At 36.7% G+C, this 20,480-nt stretch overlaps 1 pseudogene; it reads left to right on the forward strand.

The window, feature by feature from the left end:
- Positions 1-20,480, forward strand: part of LOC121321104 — a 247,435-nt pseudogene that overhangs the window by 182,679 nt on the left and 44,276 nt on the right.

A 20,480-nucleotide genomic window follows, 5' to 3' on the forward strand; every position in this document is an offset into this window, starting at 1 on the left:
TATCTGATTATCAAGAGGGTCCTGGCAGGAGAAGGTGGCACAAAGTAACATGATAAAATCAATGGCAATAAGAGACAAATCATTTAAACAAGACAAAAACACTTTACAATAAAAAAAAAATTAAAAAAACAGAAATACAAACTCAAAGCATAAAAATAAAAACAATTCCAATTTACATGATCCTGGTCATAGTCAGTATTCACAGGATTTGCAATCCTGGTCAGATTTAAAATAAATATTTAGGAGCGATTTAAAATGGTATTGTAAAGAGGATGTTTTTCTGTTCGAAGGCAAGGAGTTTCAAAGATGAGATGCTTGATATACAAAGGCATGCTGGCCCATGGGATTTTAAAAGGAGGCACATCCTGTGATCTTACTGCATAGGAAGAGTTGCATGTCTAACAGAGAAGTAATGTAACTTGGAGCATTTCCAGTTTACACCTTCTAAATTAAACACAAATTATGACAGAGCCTTCTATTCCCCAGACTGAGCCACCCTAAAGTTTCAGAGAGTACAGTGGTGCTAGTTGTAATCTGCATTCAGTAGAAATCTTGCAGCATTATTATAGGTGAGAACCAACTTTGTCAGAAATGTATGGGATGTTCATATGTATACTGAATCAGCATTCAGTCAATAATCAAAAACTACCTTCTGTACAGAAAACCAAGCTTAACTCTGCATTTGATACCAGATGTCCACTGTGGTATTTAGTCCAATATTCAAAATGCAACCATGACTGAAGTACCTGCATTGTGGTGAGTATTATTGCTGTTATTAACTAGACCACTGCAGTGTTGAATAAATAATTTTGCACTGGATAACCTTAGCCACTGTTACTGTGAGAGTGTAAAGGTTTAATATTAATAGACACTTGCTGGTAGATCAGTAATGCTAAATTCAGAAACTAATTGGAAATAAACTAGTTTCTATGCAGCATAGAATGACAAAGAAATTATCTGAAGAAAATACTATTTACCAGATACTGTATGCCAAGTTCTATCCAGTTCTCCTCAATAAGTTATCCAGTAGAACATCATGTTGGCATACTGCAGAGCAACTTCTGTAATTTTTATAAATCTTCAAAGTTCAGATCATAAGAACATAAGAACGTTTACAAACGAGAGGAGGCCATTCGGCCCATCTTGCTCGTTTGGTTGTTAGTAGCTTATTGATCCCAGAATCTCATCAAGCAGCTTCTTGAAGGATCCCAGGGTGTCAGCTTCAACAACATTACTGGGGAGTTGGTTCCAGACCCTCACAATTCTCTGTGTAAAAAAGTGCCTCCTATTTTCTGTTCTGAATGCCCCTTTGTCTAATCTCCATTTGTGACCCCTGGTCCTTGTTTCTTTTTTCAGGCTGAAAAAGTCCCTTGGGTCGACACTGTCAATACCTTTTAGAATTTTGAATGCTTGAATTAGGTCGCCGCATAGTCTTCTTTGTTCAAGACTGAACAGATTCAATTATTTTAGCCTGTCTGCATATGACATGCCTTTTAAGCCCGGAATAATTCTGGTCGCTCTTCTTTGCACTCTTTCTAGAGCAGCAATATCTTTTTTATAGCGAGGTGACCAGAACTGCACACAATATTCAAGATGAGGTCTTACTAGTGCATTGTACAGTTTTAACATTACTTCCCTTGATTTAAATTCGACACTTTTCACAATGTATCCGAGCATCTTGTTAGCCTTTTTTATAGCTTTCCCACATTGTCTAGATGAAGACATTTCTGAGTCAACAAAAACTCCTAGGTCTTTTTCATAGATTCCTTCTCCAATTTCAGTATCTCCCATATGATATTTATAATGTACATTTTTATTTCCTGTGTGCAGTACCTTACACTTTTCTCTATTAAATGTCATTTGCCATGTGTCTGCCCAGTTTTGAATCTTGTCTAGATCATTTTGAATGACCTTTGCTGCTACAACAGTATTTGCCACTCCTCCTACTTTTGTGTCGTCTGCAAATTTAACATGTTTGGTTACTATACCAGAATCTAAATCATTAATGTAGATTAGGAATAGCAGAGGACCTAATACTGATCCCTGTGGTACACCGCTGGTTACCACACTCCATTCTGAGGTTTTTCCTCTAATCAGTACTTTTTGTTTTCTACATGTCATAAAGGCAAGAATGCAATACATATATTTTATGTGACGGACAGACTGAAGAAGTTACATTTTAATACTGTAGTTGCCATCTGCTTATTTTACAAAATGCAGAGAAATGGACAAATAAATGAAGCTGAGGGTCTGAATGTTGAATCCTGAACTTCAATTGGTATTAATTGAAACTGCCATTGCCGTAATCTTGAAAGTCATCTTCGGACAAAACGTCAAAGCTCGAAAGAAAATAGTTAAGGTCTTCCTAAGATTGTTCAGTTCAGTCCTACCATTTACCTTACGATCTTCTTAAATTTCTTCATAAGAAATTCTTAAATATTGTCTTAAGAAAAAAATAAATAAATCCAAAGCAATATTGGCCTAAGGCTAACTGAATTTAAAATACATAGATTGTGATTTAGCTAAACACTCTTTACATTTTAATCATATGTATATATGTATGTATTTATTTATAACCGTATACATATGTGACAGAGACAGAATGATTTTTGGTGATACATCTCTCTCCCGACCTGTGAGGCCACTGTTTAAAGGGAACAGTGTGTCCTGGACTGGATGGCCATACAGTTAATTCCCAGGGTTAATAGTTAGTCGATCATCTAATAAGGGGGCAGAGCTACGATACACTAAATCATTGACCTGGAAGGGAAACGACGTGGCAGCCATGGATTGGAGAAGCGGTTGCACTAGTTAACCAAGGGGTCTTGATTGACTATACAAAAGGGGGCACAGCAAAGTGATCTGTTCCTTGTTATGGTTAAATGTTAAACTGGAAGGAGACCTGTATTGTAATCGTGAGTGTGTTGTTTGTTTGTTTGTTTGTTGTGTCTAAAAAACTGTTTGTTTATTGTTGTTAGACGGCTAACACAATCCGGAGTTGTTGTTAAAGGCCAGCACTAAACCCGGACAACACTGCACCTTGTTCACTAATAAACTCTATTTACACCACAAGCACTATCACTCTCACCGTGGACTCGTGTTTGTGTTACGTGTGAGTGTTTAGGAACGGGACTATTATTATTTCGGGACCAAACCGTGGATTAAAACAGAGCAATACATGCCACTGTATTGCCTGTTAGCATTGTTATCTATATTTGTGTCATCAGACCATCGGATTTACAAATAAAAGATCATTGCACCTGGATTATCATTGTCTGCCTATTGATTGGTCACTGTTCCATTCATGCACCTGCACACTGTTAAACACTTTGCCACAACGTATTACTAAAATAAATAAATAAATCATGCAAATCAGTCCTCGTTTGCATAAATATTAACGTGACCACAGGCTTCTGTTAGTTTCATCTGAGAAATGTATTCAGGCAAATCTAAACAGAAATAAAACAACAATACAATACTATTTCAGTAATTGTCAGTGACAGACTTTTTAACTAAATTGGGCTGCTGTGATTCTTGTTCTTGTAACTCAACTTAATGGAAATGCAGTTGTATCATAGCCCAACTCCCAGCAGCATGGAGCTCTACTTTTTAACTGACCAAAAAATCGTTCTTCTACCTGGGGAATCCACTCGCTGATCTGTCCTTAGCACTATGGCTTCCGGAAATGGAGATAGAACCGGTGATTGGATTGTAGTGCAGCAAATAGATCATGGTCTTCTTAAGGGTAAAAACAGTCCCTAAAGATTGAAAACCTTTTAAATTCAGAAGTATAATGGTAATGTATGCTTAGGCTGTAGTTATAAGCAAAGCGTTTAATAAGTTTGTCCCTCCGTGCACCCACCATCGGCTGCCGTGGGTGTTTATCAGGGACATACAATGCCTACCTACAAACATAAATAGCAATAATATATTATTATTATTACTATTAGTAGTAGTAGTAGTAGTATTATTATGCATTTTCATTTTTGTAACTCTAAAAGCAAAACAAAGGTAATGTGTAAGTTGTGATTCGCTAGCTGCAGTGACCTGTCAATCACTGACTAAAAGGCAAGGTCATTTCACTGCATTTTTTAAATCCCTGAAGTGATGCTGATTCTCATCTCACTCTCATGTTTGTCTTCTCTGCCTCCTGTATGATCAACCACAGGACCTCCATTCTACAAAAAAGTTGCAATATTTTAAATAAAACATTCATACACATCTCAACAATATATAATACACATTGGATGCATATTTTCCTACTTTATATTTAGGGTATCATAAATAATCCATAACACAATGGCATTGTTAGTTATAGCATGATGTAATGAAAACTGAAAACTGTATTTGGGAATTTGTAAGATTCACAATAATATAAAATATATTAAAATATATATTTGCATTTCTTTATTAAACTCTTCAAAAAATGTAATATGTATTTCTTCTACATACCTCCCAAGAGCTACTTATTTTAAGGCAAGGGTTTAGTTATCTTAGTTAAGACATTTTAAGAATACAGATTTTACTTAAGTTTGTTTTTAAGAAAAAAGATTAGAAAAAAAAGGTTCTTGGAGAATATAATTTCTTCTTAACTTTTTTCTTAAGTCCAAATTTAATAAAAAAAAAAATGGATTAAAGATTTTTTTTTTTCTTATGAAGGTTTCAGCAATATGGCCCCTGGTCTTTTGTACCATATCCAGACAGCATTATGTAATATCTTGCACATTTGACAAGGTATACAAAGCTATAGGAATGCTACTAGCTGATACTTTTTCATACATAGTTAAGTAGCCCTGTGAGGGGAGCTTGCAGCTTCATATGGTCAGTGTTCAAGCTTAAAACGGATCTTAATTTAAATCTGTATTATAGCTATCAAAATGAAAGACAGACATGCATTTCAAAGATAAATCTTGTCTTTCATCTTGTCAATATATTTCATCCAATATTATTTTCCTTTGCTTGCAATTTTATCGCATCACAAAAAGGGACTCCTGTTAGGTTTTAGAAACAGCACAACGTTCCATGGTGGTGTAATGGTGCTATTTCTGGGAAGATCAATGGCACATAAATGGCACACAAAAAGGGCGTGAGTAGGTTGTAAGTTTTAATGTGTGTTGATGTCTTTTCATATGTCATAGTTATTGATTGACTCTACAGGATTATTTATTGAGATACCTAATAGTGCAATTAAGAGCTGCTGTTTCCATTGGCATTCACAACTCTGCAGGACTCTGTAGCTTCATCTGCCTGACTTTAGTTGCCTCACCTCCAAGGTGATTTGATCTGACATTTATCATTTCGTGAGAATGATTAAAATCCACATTTGGCTGCCTTGTCATTCAGTACTTATCCATTTGTCGTTTTGTGCAGCGTTTACAACTTAAATATATTCCTTGCAATATAATCTTCGCAGAAGAAATGAGCACTTGAAACAAATAATACAAATTTACTGCTTTGCATAGAACAGTAACTTTCACCCATGTCTTGTTTCTTTAGGAACAGAACAAGCAAACAAGCAGCTATTTCAATGAACTAAACTTTAATAGTCTTGTATCTGTACATTAAGTCTGTGTGTTTTTATTTACTTATTCCATCATTAAATATGTAGAAACAAGAAAGCAATTACAAGTATTAGAAGGTTTTATACTTTGAATGTTTTCTCAAATATTGCTTGAATGTTTCTCTAACGTTCTTTCTCCTGGCAAACTAAAGTCTGTGAAGTGAAATGTCGTGACGAGGAGCCACGTAAGTCATGGGAGTTCTCATTTCCACACTGTGTATTTACCCTGTTGTGTACTACTGTACCTTCTGCTAGGTGTGTCCCTTGTGAAATCCCTGCCTCAGCTTAGTACACTTCCTTCTCGACCCTGTGAATTTCCAGTAGTCATGTGAGCCATATGCATCGTTTTTAATTACCAGTAATTGCTTTGTTTCCCAGCTTGCTGTTTTTTATTACGCCAAGAAAATTGTCAAACTGCTTTGTTGTCCAGGGGCTTGTTTGCGATGCTTTCTAAAAAATATACTTGCATTCAGCAAAATCTTGCTTCATCCATTGCCAACATAAATCAATTGCCCAGAGCTCTTATTTGGATTCCCTTCTTTGATTTAAAAAGGCTACTTACTTATACAAAGCATAGATAAACCAAGATGTAAGGCATCTAATTTGGATGTTTTAAAGGATGAATTTAACACTGTAAATTAGTGTTACGTAGCAAATTGCTAATACACTTTTGTATAACGTATAGAATGTTGCAAATAGTAATACTAATAATACAATACCCAATATATACTACACTATTATAATACAGTACTTAGGCTCTAATTATATGACTCATTGTGTGTGAGCAGAAAAGTGCTTTGGACTACAGAAAAACAAACATATAGCTGCTTCTTATTGAACCTAGCCTATGTGATGTTTGTTTATCAGCTATACGTTATCATGTGCAGTACAGTAACAGGGTTTAGAATCCTAATGAAAGGAAATGGCAGAGTGATTCTACATGTCCTATGATCCTATGCTATAATACAATATTTTTGTCTCAAAGTTTGGACAATTGAGTGGTAGATGTACAGTGCTATGACCAAGTCTGCCATCCGCATGTTCTACTGTCTATTTATAATATAATCAGAGTGCAAGATCATCTGCTGTTCATCAGACATCTGAAACCAAGCAAATTGGCATTTGCAAAGATGTAGCAGTGTTCATATCCAAGACTGCCATCTTTAATCATAGCCTGTATTCAAAATGTATAAGACAACAGAATGTAAAATCCAATTAGGAACACTTTGTAATAGCAATGAAATAGGAACTGGGGAAAAAGAGAGAAATCAGGTGGGACTTATTTGTAAACCAAATAAATAAATAAAAACTGTGACACATTTATTTTGCACATTGATAAAATGAATACCTCAACAGAATCCCCTCAGAAACTCTGGTAGACAGTCCTATTTAATGGTAATTTGGTGGTGGTCGGACATTATTATAGGAGACCTGCAAAGCAGCTAGTTAATGACCTCTGCTATGACTTACAAAGTGTTTCATTTGAAAAGGTAGCTTACATCATTGTAAATGCGCTCTACATAACTGACGAATTATCTCTTCATAAATTAATATCTCCTAAATCTGACAAAAGTAAAATTTGTTTGAGAACAAAAAGATTCATGTTTTTGTTGCATTATTATGGAGTGTGCTGGGTAAATCCACCATCTCTATTGAGTTTTATCACTTGGCACCATGGGTTGGTTTTATGAATAAGAGGATAACACATTGTATTATTGTAGGTTTTATTAGTCGCCATTAAAATGATGCGTCACTGACAGTGAAGACACTAGCCCTAATACAAGTTATGCTTCTATATTTGTGTATCTTTACCTAACATTTCTTCTGCTATTTGCAGTGCTTTCTAGTTTGCTATTGTGTCTGGCGAGATGTATGACGTTTATGTTTTAGCTGTGAGAATTGACCTGTGTTCAAAGCTGGTTTTGTTTTTACTGGTCCTGTGTGAATATTGACGTAAAATGAGAGACCAGGGTACAATATTTAATGTTGTTGGGGAGATGTCGTAATCACTGTGGGAATTATATAGGCCTACAGGGTTACCAATGGCACTACAGCTTTAAACAAACAAATGCATGCTTTAGAGAGAAGTCGTCATTATTTAATCGCTGCTGACAAAATATGTATAACCATTGAGGTCATAAGAATGATAAATAATCAAAGGAGTGAAAGAAGAATATTCTCATTTGTATTCCTTAAATTATTAAAGGCTTTTTAATAGGCTGTTTAAAAAAAAATAAAAAGTCAAAGGTGGATAACATTATATAGGACATAAAGCATTCTTATCCAGACACACAGATCTGTTTGTTCCAAGGATTACACAGATAATGAGGATAAGCATTTTGTTTCAGATTCATTTGAAATGTATTGTGATTAATTTACAGCCAAGAAGGAGGAGGAGGAGTTGGAGAAGAAATCCATCAAAAAAAGAATCAAATAACTGAAAGTCTTGGATCCAAAGATAGCACAGAATCTGTGTAAGTGGCCACTTTCGTTTCTTATGGAATTCATTGCGCGATAAGCCAATATGCATTCATGGAACTTGTTATAATCAAGACCACCATTCACAGTACACTTAAACCCTGGCATGAGTTTAGGTTGATTCTGGTTACATGCACAATAGTCTTAAACGCTGGCATGAGTTTAGGTTGATTCTGGTTACATTCAAATTTGAGAGGAATTACTGCCCACATCTTTGCAAAGTACAATTTCTTTCATATAGTTGCATTCACTCCTCTCTGTCCAGCCTTGAATCAGAATTTCTTTTATATTTTTACTGCGACAATGTGGGGGCCCGATGCTTTTCAATGGGTCATTTCTCTCTCTGGACTTTTTTTTTCCTACATCGCAGATAAAGCGCTGCCGAGTTCAAATCGACTTCATCTAGTTTAGCATCACCCTCTTGAATTTGAGTGGTGGTCAGTTTGTGATACTGCAAAACTCCAGTACAGCATAATTCTTCCAGTGGTATTCAGGGAAGAACCAGCATGTGTCTCTTATTCATGGCAGCAATCCAGGACTCATAAGGTGCTATAACTAGGTTTACAGAAAAGTAGATTTCAGATAAGAAATACCATCTTAATAAGACTAGCTTTGATGAAGAGAATACTGCAGCAGTTTAGGAATGTAAATAACTAAAAGCTGTGGTTGGTAACTGCTGTTTAAAGTGTAATATTGCCGTTGCAATGGAATCCCACTCTACTTCAGTAGCAAGCAAAACAAAGCATGCTGCCAAGCAATATAACGTAGACCAGAGTGGAAAGTGTTAAGGTAATACAAGCCTGGTAAGTCTTATGAGGATTGGGAACCCTTATTGCAATGGAAAAGTTACACACTGTAAATAATCTGCGCCATGTCCCCACACCACCAGTGATCTCTCTTAAATTATCATTTAGAACTCTGAATTATCACTAATCCTCCTTTGAGCAGCAATGGTTTGAAAATACTTAAGTAGCTACTAATATATGCAGTTCATTGAACTTTATCAAAGGGGCACGTGGCCTTTGTTTCCAGTACTAAATGAAAATGAGGCTAATCATTGAAATCAAAGTAATAAATTATGCAGAAGAAAACTTCTGACTGCTGTAGTGTTTTTTCTGATGCAGAAATAGTATAGAAATCATACTTGAGGAAGATGATGAGGACGCTCAAGGGATATTTTGTTTATGTCTTTATGGTTTCACAAACACAGTGTTTTTAATATATTCTCTGTGCCTATGACTCTCTTTCTCTGTATTAAAACAGAAACAGCTCCACATAGTAACTGCTGTTACATGATGAGGGCTGAAGTAAAAATGTTATAATAATTATTAGAACATGAGATGTGATTTCCTTTGATCCAAATGATCTGCAGAAGGTACATAATGGCAAGCAGTTACTTTTAACAAAAACAAACACAGTGCACTCTGTTTTATAAGAATCAGACCCGTTGATTTGATTCTTATCCGTGGTTGATTCTTAAAAGCAGACAGATAGGATTACAATTAGCAAAAGTGTCTCTGCATCAGCAGCTTAAATACAGTATATAAATGTCAATGGTGCTCAATCACTAAGACAACACATCAAAACAATCCTCCTGGGTAAGCAACTTGTTATATGATCACGATTATGTTTACTCAAGACTGCAGAATCCTATTTTACTACAGTATACTTGAGAAGCAATCGTCTTGTGAGGGTGCCTATTTTAACTGCCGTGCAGTGTTACATGTAATGGCCTTTGAATTAAAATGACATTACAGTACAGTATTTTACTGTCAGGACTACCACTGCATTTAAGCGATGCAAATCACACAGTTTTTCACTAAGCAGAGATTCAAAGCTCCGCAACGCAATCCACTTTCCTCTACATGCATATCACACAATAACAGTCCTGTACTCGGTATGAATTCAATGAATGTGTATTCACTTTATCTAAAACACATTTTTACTAACAGAGAACACAAAAAATACCTGTACAATGCAGTCGTATGTCTTTCTTTTTCCTGCCAGGTCGACACACATAAATTGCACGACTTGCTTTTTTTTCTACTGGGAGTTGCTGCGGACCAGGGATTATACTGCTCACACTATGTACCTACCTAATTACCTGAGATGTACACATCATTGCACTTGATACAGTATCATATTGAATGTAGTCAGCCCCAAAATGATTCTTATAAGCAGAGTATTTTAGCAAGGTTAGTATGAGAATGATTTTGTCCCAGTGGTTTTGATCACTGTGCAGTTGATTCTTATGTCAGTAATTCTTAGAAATGGAGTGCACTATATTATGTGTGTGTATATATATATATATATATATATATATATATATATATATATATATATATATATATATATATATATATATATATATATATATACACACACATAATATAGATACAGTATATACACACATAGTATTCAGACCCCTGACCAATTCTCTCATATTACTGAATTACAAATGGTACATTGAAATTTCGTTCTGTTCGATATTTTATTTTAAAACAGTTAAACTCAAAATCAATTATTGTAAGGTGACATTGGTTTTATGTTGGGAAATGTTTTTAAGAAAAATAAAAAACTGAAATATCTTGCTTGCATAAGTATTCAACCCCCACACATTAATATTTGGTAGAGCTGCTTTAAGTCTTTTGGGGTAAGTATGTACCAGCTTTGCACACAGTGTCGGAGTGATTTTGGGCCATTCTTCTTGGCAGATTTGCTCCAGGTTGTTCAGGTTGGTTGGGCGATGCTTGTGGACTGCAATTTTGAAATAGTTCCACAGATTCTCAATGGGATTGAGATCAGGACTTTGACTGGGCCACTGTAGGACATTCACCTTTTTGTTCTTGAGCCACTCCAATGTTGCTTTGGCCTTTGGCTTGGGATCATTGTCCTGCTGAAAGGTTAATTTCCTCCCAAGCTTCTGATTTTTAGTGGACTGAAGCAGATTCTCTTGCAGTATTTTCCTGTATTTTGCTCCATCCATTCTTCCTTCAGTTGTAACAAGGTGCCCAGTCCCTGCTGATGAGAAGCATCCCCACAGCATGATGCTGTCATCACCATACTTCACTATAGGGATGGTGTGTCTTGAGGCATGGGCAGTGTTAGGTTTGCGCCACACATAGCGCTTTGAGTTTTGGCCAAAAAGCTCTATCTTGGTCTCATCCGACCACAAAACCTTTCCCCACATCGCAGCTGGGTCACTCTCATGCTTTCTGGCAAACTCCAGATGTGCTTTCAGATGGTAATTTTTGAGTAACGGCTTCTTTCTTGCCACCCTCCCATACAGTCCAGTGTTATGCAGAGCTCTTGATATGGTTGACTGGTGCACCATTACTCCAGTCCCAGCCACTGAACTCTGTAGCTCCTTAAAAGTGATTGTTGGCTTCTCTGTGGCTTCTCTCACAAGTCTCCTTCTTGTTTGTGTGCTGAGTTTTGAGGGACGGCCTTTTCTTGGCAGTGCCTGGGTGGTGTGATGCAGCTTCCACTTCCTGATTATTGATCCAACTGTGCTCACTGGGATATCCAAACACTTGGATATTATTTTGTACCCTTTCCCTAATTTATGCATTTGTATTACTTTATCTTTTATATAACTTCTGTAGAATGCTCTTTGGTCTTCCTTTTCCTTCAGATTCACAGCCTTACCAATGATCCTTCAACAGTGGGGTTTTTATCCAGAAAATGTGACAGCAACTTTAATGGTTCACAGGTGGAGGCCAATGGTAAGGTAATTGTGTCCTCGTTAGGGCAATTTCTTTCATCAGTGCAAACTGGGACCTTCCACAGCACAGGGGTTGAATACTTATGCAAGCAAGATATTTCAGTTTTTTATTTTTCTTAAAAATATTTCCCAACATAAAACCAATGTCACCTTACAAAATTGATTCTGAGTTTCAGTGTTTAAAAATTAAATATCAAACAGAATGAAATTTCAATGTACCATTTGTAATTTGGTAATATGAGAGAATTGTTCAGAGGTCTGAATACTTTCGCAAGCCACTGTGCATTCAATCTATATATATATATATATATATATATATATATATATATATATATATATATATATATATATATATATATATATATATATATATATAATGCCATGCATGTGCTAATATTGAGAAAGTTCAAAACCCTGAAGCATTTTCAAATGGTAAGAGAAACCGGTTACTGTATCGCTAATACATCTAAAATGGTTTCGTATAGGTGAAATCCCACCAGAATAATTCCTTTGAAAGCATGCTTTAGAAAGGTCATCCATCTAGTTGTTTTCCTTGAGTGCTCTTTAAACCTAGTTTCTCTTCTTATTTTAAACTAAATGAGTGGTGTTATATGTTGTGTGCCTGTGGTCGTGCTGTTGGCTTTGTCATGTCCCCAAGCCACTTACAGCAGCTCTTGCAAGCAAAGTCACCAGTCGCAATGAAGCATATACTTCATCCAAAAGTTTTGTGTTTTTTTTTTTTGTCTTATTTTTAGCAATTTTTCTGGGTTCCTTTCGGATACCTTATCAAGAAATCAAAAGGATGGTTTTGGAAGTGGATGAAGAAAAACTGACAGAGCCTATGATTCAGGTCAGGAGATTGAGGGCTTCACCTTAAACAAACTAAAACTACAATTTCTGTGTATTGTAAATTTGTTCAGAAAACGACGTGCGGATATATTTTCAATGTTACCAGTGAAAGAAATACAAATGTCTGATGATAGAATTTGAAGGCTCAGTTTCTAGCCATGAACAACAGATTTTGTAATTGGTTGAATATTGTGTCATTCGCATTTCACACTATGTGGGTGTACATATCACTGGTCAGATATCATCAATCAGCAAGTCAAGAATGAAAACAAAGAGAGCAGCAAGGTAATTTATTAACAAAATGTCAAACATAAATAAGTTACATATGCCCTTTACATTTTTCTTATCAAATTCCTAGTGATTTGAAACCTATGAAGAGACAGCATTTAACAGGACCTTTTGTTTATAAACTAATTCTATATAAAAAGAAAATGAGTCAGCCCATTTTGTTTTGCCTGTTGAACCAGTGTCTTCAGGCATTCAGTGAAGGCAGTGGAATGAATGGGAAGTACTGACAATAACATTGCTTGTCAAAGAAAGGTCACAAGGATTTTGTTTTTATTCAATTAAGGGGACTTGACCTCTCATCGTGCCTTCAGGCATCTCTGACAGGCACTTATTTGTGGAAACTTCCGTAGATTCCCTTTGCACAGAGATGCACATTCTGCATCATTTTATTCAAAACTGAAAGTCAATGGTATTCCATTATGGAGCTAAAGCCACGGTAGCCTGGAAACTATTAATTCCAATTATTTATTTTGTGTGTGTGTTATTTAAACGATGATAAGCAATTTTTTTCTCATGGGTGAGGTTGAAGTGTAGTATTCAGAATTTATTTATTTATTTATTTATTTTTTCCCCTGTAAGTCTACTGTCATGTCTTAGAATATGACGCATTCTGTTATATAAAATGAGTGATTGAGCTGCCTAGGGTTACACCTCTAGTATAAAATGCAGCTTTTGTATAACACACACACACAGACCTCTTGTATATCAAAACACCATATCATACTATATAATATTAATAGCGCAAGTATGTTACAAAAGTAACAAAAATATTCAAAATATTCTACTGAATAAAAAAAAAAAAAAACAACCAAACAAACATGTGTCAGGTAACATAATGGCTGTTCTTTTACATTACTGGAGTGGTGCTGGAGACTTACTCATTGGTGCTGTTTCTCTCAAACATTATTATATATAATCAATACTGCTTGTCTGTAAAACAGCATAGGGGAAGACTCTGGAAAGCATCTTAGTATTGTTAAGTGTTGAATTAGTCTAAGCAAACTTGAACTAATCCAGTATGAGGTTGCTTTGGAAAGTCCCATATGCTATGTATACAGAGATTACCGCAGGCAAAAAGTCATTCTTAAGAATTCTGCCCTTTGTATTTTAAACTCTTTGTCTTTTGACAACAAGTTTGCCGTTTCTTAGCAAATACAATGATCAAGAAATGTGCTTGTTTGGCAGGGATGTTTAAACAGTAAATTACAACACAACTCGCATTAGCATGGCACCCTTCATGTACTAGTATTATACAGCCCTGCACACAACAGCTAATGCCAAATAATGTAAAATGTAATTTGTGTCAGTCTGGAATTCATAACATCATGGGGTCAAAACAAGCCCAGGTATAGATGATAGGTCCTCCAGTAGCATAAGATTATATGTCCCTTTATGTACAGTGTTCTTGAAATGCACTCCACAAATATCAGCTTTGTTAGCAGGTTGTTTACACTTGGATGTGTAGGGCTTGTAAAGAAAAAGAAAATTATAATAATAAAGGACTGGCATAAAGTGATACCTATAGTGGTAGCTTGCTCAGGTGTTTTTAGTTTTATTTGATCTCTTTCATTCAAAAGCTGTTCAAAATCAAATGCAGTTGAGAGGGTTTTTTCAGTGGAGAAGTATTGAGTTTGTGTGGCACGTGATTTATGTTTCTCACCTCCAATTCACCATTGTTTAAATGTTTGTTCGTCTTGCTTGTTGTACACACATTGTGTGCCCGGCAATTCCTTTGCTTCTGTGTACTGTGTTTTGTCTGTCTGTTTGTTTGTTTGTCAAAAGAGAACGTAGAATGGTAAAAAAAAAAAAAAAAGGTAAATGGTAACAAGATGATCACAATAATATTGATTGATGTAGAGTAAATGTTCTCTGCGAGTCTCTGGGTCAGTCTGTTTCTTAACTTTGTGTTCTTTGTCAACAGAATCTGGTAAAGCATCTCCCTGAGCAGGAGCAGCTGAATGCCTTGGTTCGCTTTAAAAATGAATTTCCTAGCCTGTCTGAACCAGAGCAGTTTGGAGTGGTGGTAAGTAGACAGGCGTATGGCAGTGTGTTTCTCATTGTTCTTATTATTTTGTATGCCACTAAACCTTTTTTTTTTTTTAACTTTAAATAACAGTTTAGAAGACACAGGCTCTTGGGTCTTCTCCAGTACCATGGCACATGCCCAAGCCATGTTTTCCTTTTTCTTTTTTTAAAATTTTTTTTAAAAATTGTATTTGGAAGCAAACCTCTTTCCTTGAGTTATTTAAGCAATGATATGCTAAGTATTGTCACATCTTTAGGTTTGTAATATAACATGCACCCATGTACAACACGCTTGACTAGGCTGCCTTAGATTACCCAGGGTCCTTTTATTATTCTGTGCATAATAATATATCCGTTACCATGGAGCTAGAATGCTAAATTGAAAAAATGTATACCTTGTAATACAAATGTTCATGCGTAGATAGGCGCAGAAACTAGCACGCGTAACTGGGCTTGACATATACTTACATGGTTCAGTTTATATATACAGCAGATTGGGACTCAGAGTTGAAAGAGAAGTTATTTTTTAAAAACAAATAAAATAAATCTGCATACACAGCCATTACATCTGAAACAGAACAACGTGTACATGTTTAAATCCTGGAATCAGTTTTACAAATTGAATCCAGTATTAGGATTGAGGGAGGTTTTCATTAAAATATAGGGGACACTGTTTTAGCAGCTTAAAAACAAACACTCCCAGTTTGTAATGACTGTGTAAGGTGACCAGTTTACAAATTCAGACAAGAGGTTAATTAAAACACGTGGACCTTTAAGTCAAATATTTATATACTGCACATCACTTTCAAAATGTATCTGGATGAAACCTGGTGTGAAAGATGTTACTAACACACAACATTTAGGTGTTTTCTAAACTGTGTTTAGAAACTGTCAGAACCTTACTTTACAGTATATGAGGCTTGTTGTCAACTATGACAACCACCCCAGAAGTGAAACCTAATGCAGTCGTTAAAGGTTGATATTGATTAATTAGCATTGTGACAGACATTACGCAGAAAACAAGCTAGAAAATAAATATTCTGTGAATTGGCAACTTGTAAAATGTATTAATTACACTGTGTAACACAATTTTTGTTCCTGGGTAGTAGGTGTTATTTCCTAATTGCTTATGCCTCAAAAGTATAGAAAATGGCTATTATTCCCCACAATCTTTGCTTTTGTGACCAGGACAGTGATATTTTGAAATGTAAATATTTACAATGAGAAAACGGGCAAATTTGTGTCTTCGTTCCCATAAAGTCAGAAAAAAACAACATATGAATCCAAGTTAACATGTATTTATACTAAAGTAATACAAAAATGACTACAAAAGATTTAGAAGTGAGTAGTTTTTCGAGATTTACGATTATACTGTAAATCACTTTCACGAATCAGCCCCCAGATGTAGTCTCCCATCATGTTCTCGTTATACTGTTCTTGGTAGAGGCGTTCAAAGTCCAGTATATCCTGGTGGAAGCGTTCGCCTTGCTCCTCCGAGTACGCTCCAATGTTCTCCTTGAATTTATCAAGATGAGCATCAAGGATATGGACTTTGAGGGACATCCTACAGCCCATTGTGCCGTAGTTCTTCACCAGAGTCTCAACCAGCTCCACATAGTTTTCGGCCTTGTGATTGCCCAGGAAGCCCCGAACCACTGCGACAAAGCTGTTCCAAGCCGCTTTCTCCTTACTAGTGAGCTTCTTGGGGAATTCACTGCACTCCAGGATCTTTTTTATCTGTGGTCTAACGAAGACACCGGCTTTGACCTTTGCCCCAGACAGCTTAGGGAAGAAGTCTTGAAGGTACTTGAATGCTGCCGACTCCTTATCTAGAGCTCTGACAAATTGTTTCATAAGGCCCAATTTGATGTGCAGTGGTGGCATCAGCACCTTCAGGGGGTCCACCAGTGGCTCCCACTTGACATTGTTCCTCCCCACAGAGAACTGTGCTGTGGCCAGTCCCGCCTGTGGTAGTGCGCCTTGGTGTCCCTGCTGTCCCAAAGGCAAAGATAGCAGGGAAACTTGGTAAAACCGCCTTGGAGATCCATCAGGAATGCCACCATGTTGAAGTCTCCTTTGACCTCCCAGCCGTATTCATCATACTTCAAGGCGTCCAGCAAGATCTTGATGCTGTTGTAATCCTCTTTGAGGTGCACCGAGTGAGCCAGGGGAAGAGACATGTACTTGTTACCATTATGGAGCAGCACGGCTTTGAGGCTCCTGGATGAGCTGTCAATGAAGAGGCGCCACTCATTCTGGTTACAGGCGATTCCGATTGCCTCGAACAGACTGGTCACATTGTGGCAGAAGCAGACCCCATCTTGACGGGTGAAGAAGCTGGAAAAAGGTTGGTGACGCTTCCTCTGATCTGCGACTTGCACACTTTCATCCAACAAGTTCCACTGCTTGAGCCTAGACGTCAAAAGCTTGGCATTGGACTTGGTGAGACCAAGATCTCTAATCAAGTCGTTGAGGTCTTTTTGGTTGGGGTAGTACAGGTTTCTCTCCTCAGCTCCACCTCTGAAATTGTCTTCTGGATCTACAACATCTTCCTCGCTCTCTGACTTGCTGCTCTCTTCTAAAGACGGCTGCTTTCTCTCCGGAGGAGTGGGTACGGGGAGCTCATGGCAGTGTGGCATCGGGGCAATGGATGAAGGAAGGTCTGGATACGTGATAGCAGGTGCATTCTTGCCAGTCCGACGTTTGGAAGGGTCCACCATGCAGAAGTAGCAGTTGCTTGAGTGGTCAGTGGGTTCCCACCAAATTCTTGGGATAGCGAACTTCATGGCTCTCTTTTCCCCTCTGTACCATCCTACAAAAATACATTTATTTCACCCATGACTAATGTGTAAGAGATTCTCGCAACATTTTTCATATATGATATATTTTTTCAATAACACTGAAAATTGTAAAACATTTTAACATTAAAAACTTTACAATTTAAAAATTTTTAACAAATTTTATAACATAAAATTGCGAGCGACAATTGTCCATCTTACCTTCCAGAGTTTTTTTGCAGTGCTCGCAGGTGAAATGAGGTGCCCAGGGTTTGTCTTGATCCCCGACAGGCATGCCGAAATATGCCTTCTAGCAGATGCTTCCACGGAGTACTTTTTTGCTCTTGTCTTGATAAATTGGCCGCAGACATAGCAAAATGCGTCTGCCGGATGCTTGCAGCCTCTTGATGCTATCTCAGAAAAATGCAGATATGTATCCACTTAGGCAGCTGGAACTAAACTGAACTGATGGGCTTAAGGCCCCTGTATTTATACTACTATTTATATTACTGGAAAGTTCTAGAAAGTTCTAGAAGTTACTCCAAGTTTACTCAGCACTGAATCTATCTGGAATGTTCTGGAAAATTTCAAAATATCACTGTCCTGGTCACAAGAGCAAAGTTTGTGGGGAATAATAGCCATTTTCTATACTTTTGAGGCATAAGCAATTAGGAAATAACACTTACTACCCAGGAACCAAAAAAAAAAAAAAATTGTTACACGGTGTTATGCAGTACCTCTGAATGTCTTCCATTTAAACAAACAAAAAAAAAAAATCATCTTTTAAATTACAACTTTTAATTGGTGATAAATAGTTGACTGTGACAGGTGTTACATATCAAACAAAAAAGCTGTAATTTCATTGGATATTCATGGAAACATATCTGGAACAATAGTAACAATTAAGGGCCATTAACACTTGGCAAATAGGAGGGGTTAGCAACTGCCACTTCACATAAATAACACACCCCACTTTAAACTAAAACAACACTTGCAAAGGTGTGTGTACTGGGGAAAGAACTCCCCAGCTTCTCATGCATTTCACCTCTGGCAGTCTGGATTTGAATCAAGTTGTGAACAGTAGTCCAGGTCCCGAAACCACCAAGCAATTCATCATAGTAGCAACATTTTGAGTTTCTGTTTGATAGAGGTCTAGGCCTGAATGTCAGGGGGCAGTCACGATTAAAGAGTACAGAGCTGTTGGGGGTAGCTGTAAATTTCAGCAGCACTGCATTCACAAGCATAATTGAAAGCTGGTTTTATTGTCCTTTAGTAGTCCTTGACATCACTTTGCTCTATTTTTAAAAGAGCATAATGACTGAGCAAGTAACACATCAATAATAATAATTAGGCTGCAAAGCTGGCTTGGAAGCCTATTGTTAAGATTGCAAAGATTCTTGTATCTATTTATTTATTTATTTATTTGTTTGTTTTTTTTTATTGTCGCTTTTCCTCCAAAAACATGAAACTGCTCCTGTTCGCAGGCAGTATAACCAATCAACATGAAACGTGCCAGGTATCATCCCGTGTAGATTACAGTTCAGATGTAAAAAAAAAAAAAAAGCACTCTTGTGTCAACCGGCCTGATGTATTTTTTTGGAAAAACCTTTCAAAATCATCTTCTTGGGAACCGGTGAGCCGATTTATCTGGAACTTTGCATATGTCATCAGCAACCAAACCCGCTTCAAGTTGCAGAGCATAAATTGTAGCGATAAATTTTAATATCAAAATGGCTGCCAGCAAATTAACTGAAATGCGCCCCAAACATCAAACTGCTTTTGTTTGAAACCGTTTAACCAACTTTCTCTGAACTTAGTAGGCATCATCCTGGTGACAGTGGGATTCATATAGGGAAAAATGGTGTTCTTTTGTAAAACAAGATGGCTGCCAGAAGAAAAATTGTTTATTTGATTAACCCCAAAATTGACAAGCATCATCCCTGTGTCAATACAGTTGACTTTTTCAAAAATGGCATTTGTGCGTAAAATAATGTGGCCACCTGGCGAATTTTTTTAAAAACCTTTCAAAATCTTACAAAGTAGAGATGGGTTAATGGTTACTATGGAAGTCATATAGGAAACTATGGTAAAATGTAAAACTAGCTTATAACTCCTTGCAGTGCACATAGTTATGGTTACTGTACAGCACATTTAGAAACCCATATATGCTCTATTCAAAAATTACCTTGATTGTGACCTTTGACCTGTCCATAAGGTTAAATGTAAAATGTGCTTATAACTAGGGATGCACCGAATCCAGGATTAGGCCTGAATACCTACTAGAAAATTTTACTAAATAGTTGGTGTGAATTTCTAGCAGGGTTTGCTGACTGGCCGAATACTCTAGGATTTACTGTGTACCAAATGACTTGTTTTATGAATCCTATACTGTGTACCTTGCTGACTTGTTTTATGTTTCTAGTTATTACTGTGTACCTTGCTGACTTGTTTATGCTTCTAGTTATTAATGACTTGTTTTATCCCTAGTTATTATGTGTACCTTGCTGACTTGTTTTATGCTTTAATTACTGTGTAAAAGATTACTGTGTATCTGTTTCTAGTATTGAACTATATTACTGTGTACCTTGTATTTAGTTAACAAGAACACGACTTGATGAACTACTGTGTACCTTGCTCTTGTTTTACTCCCTAAATTACTGTGTTGCTGACTTGTTTTATGCTTCTAGTTATTACACCATGCAGACTTGCTTTATGCTTCTAATTACATACCTTGCTGACCATGCTTCTAGCATTACAGTACCTTCTGACTTGTGGACTT

Source organism: Polyodon spathula, chromosome 9 (assembly GCF_017654505.1).
Source record: "Polyodon spathula isolate WHYD16114869_AA chromosome 9, ASM1765450v1, whole genome shotgun sequence".
In the NCBI taxonomy this organism is placed as follows: Eukaryota; Metazoa; Chordata; class Actinopteri; order Acipenseriformes; family Polyodontidae; genus Polyodon; species Polyodon spathula.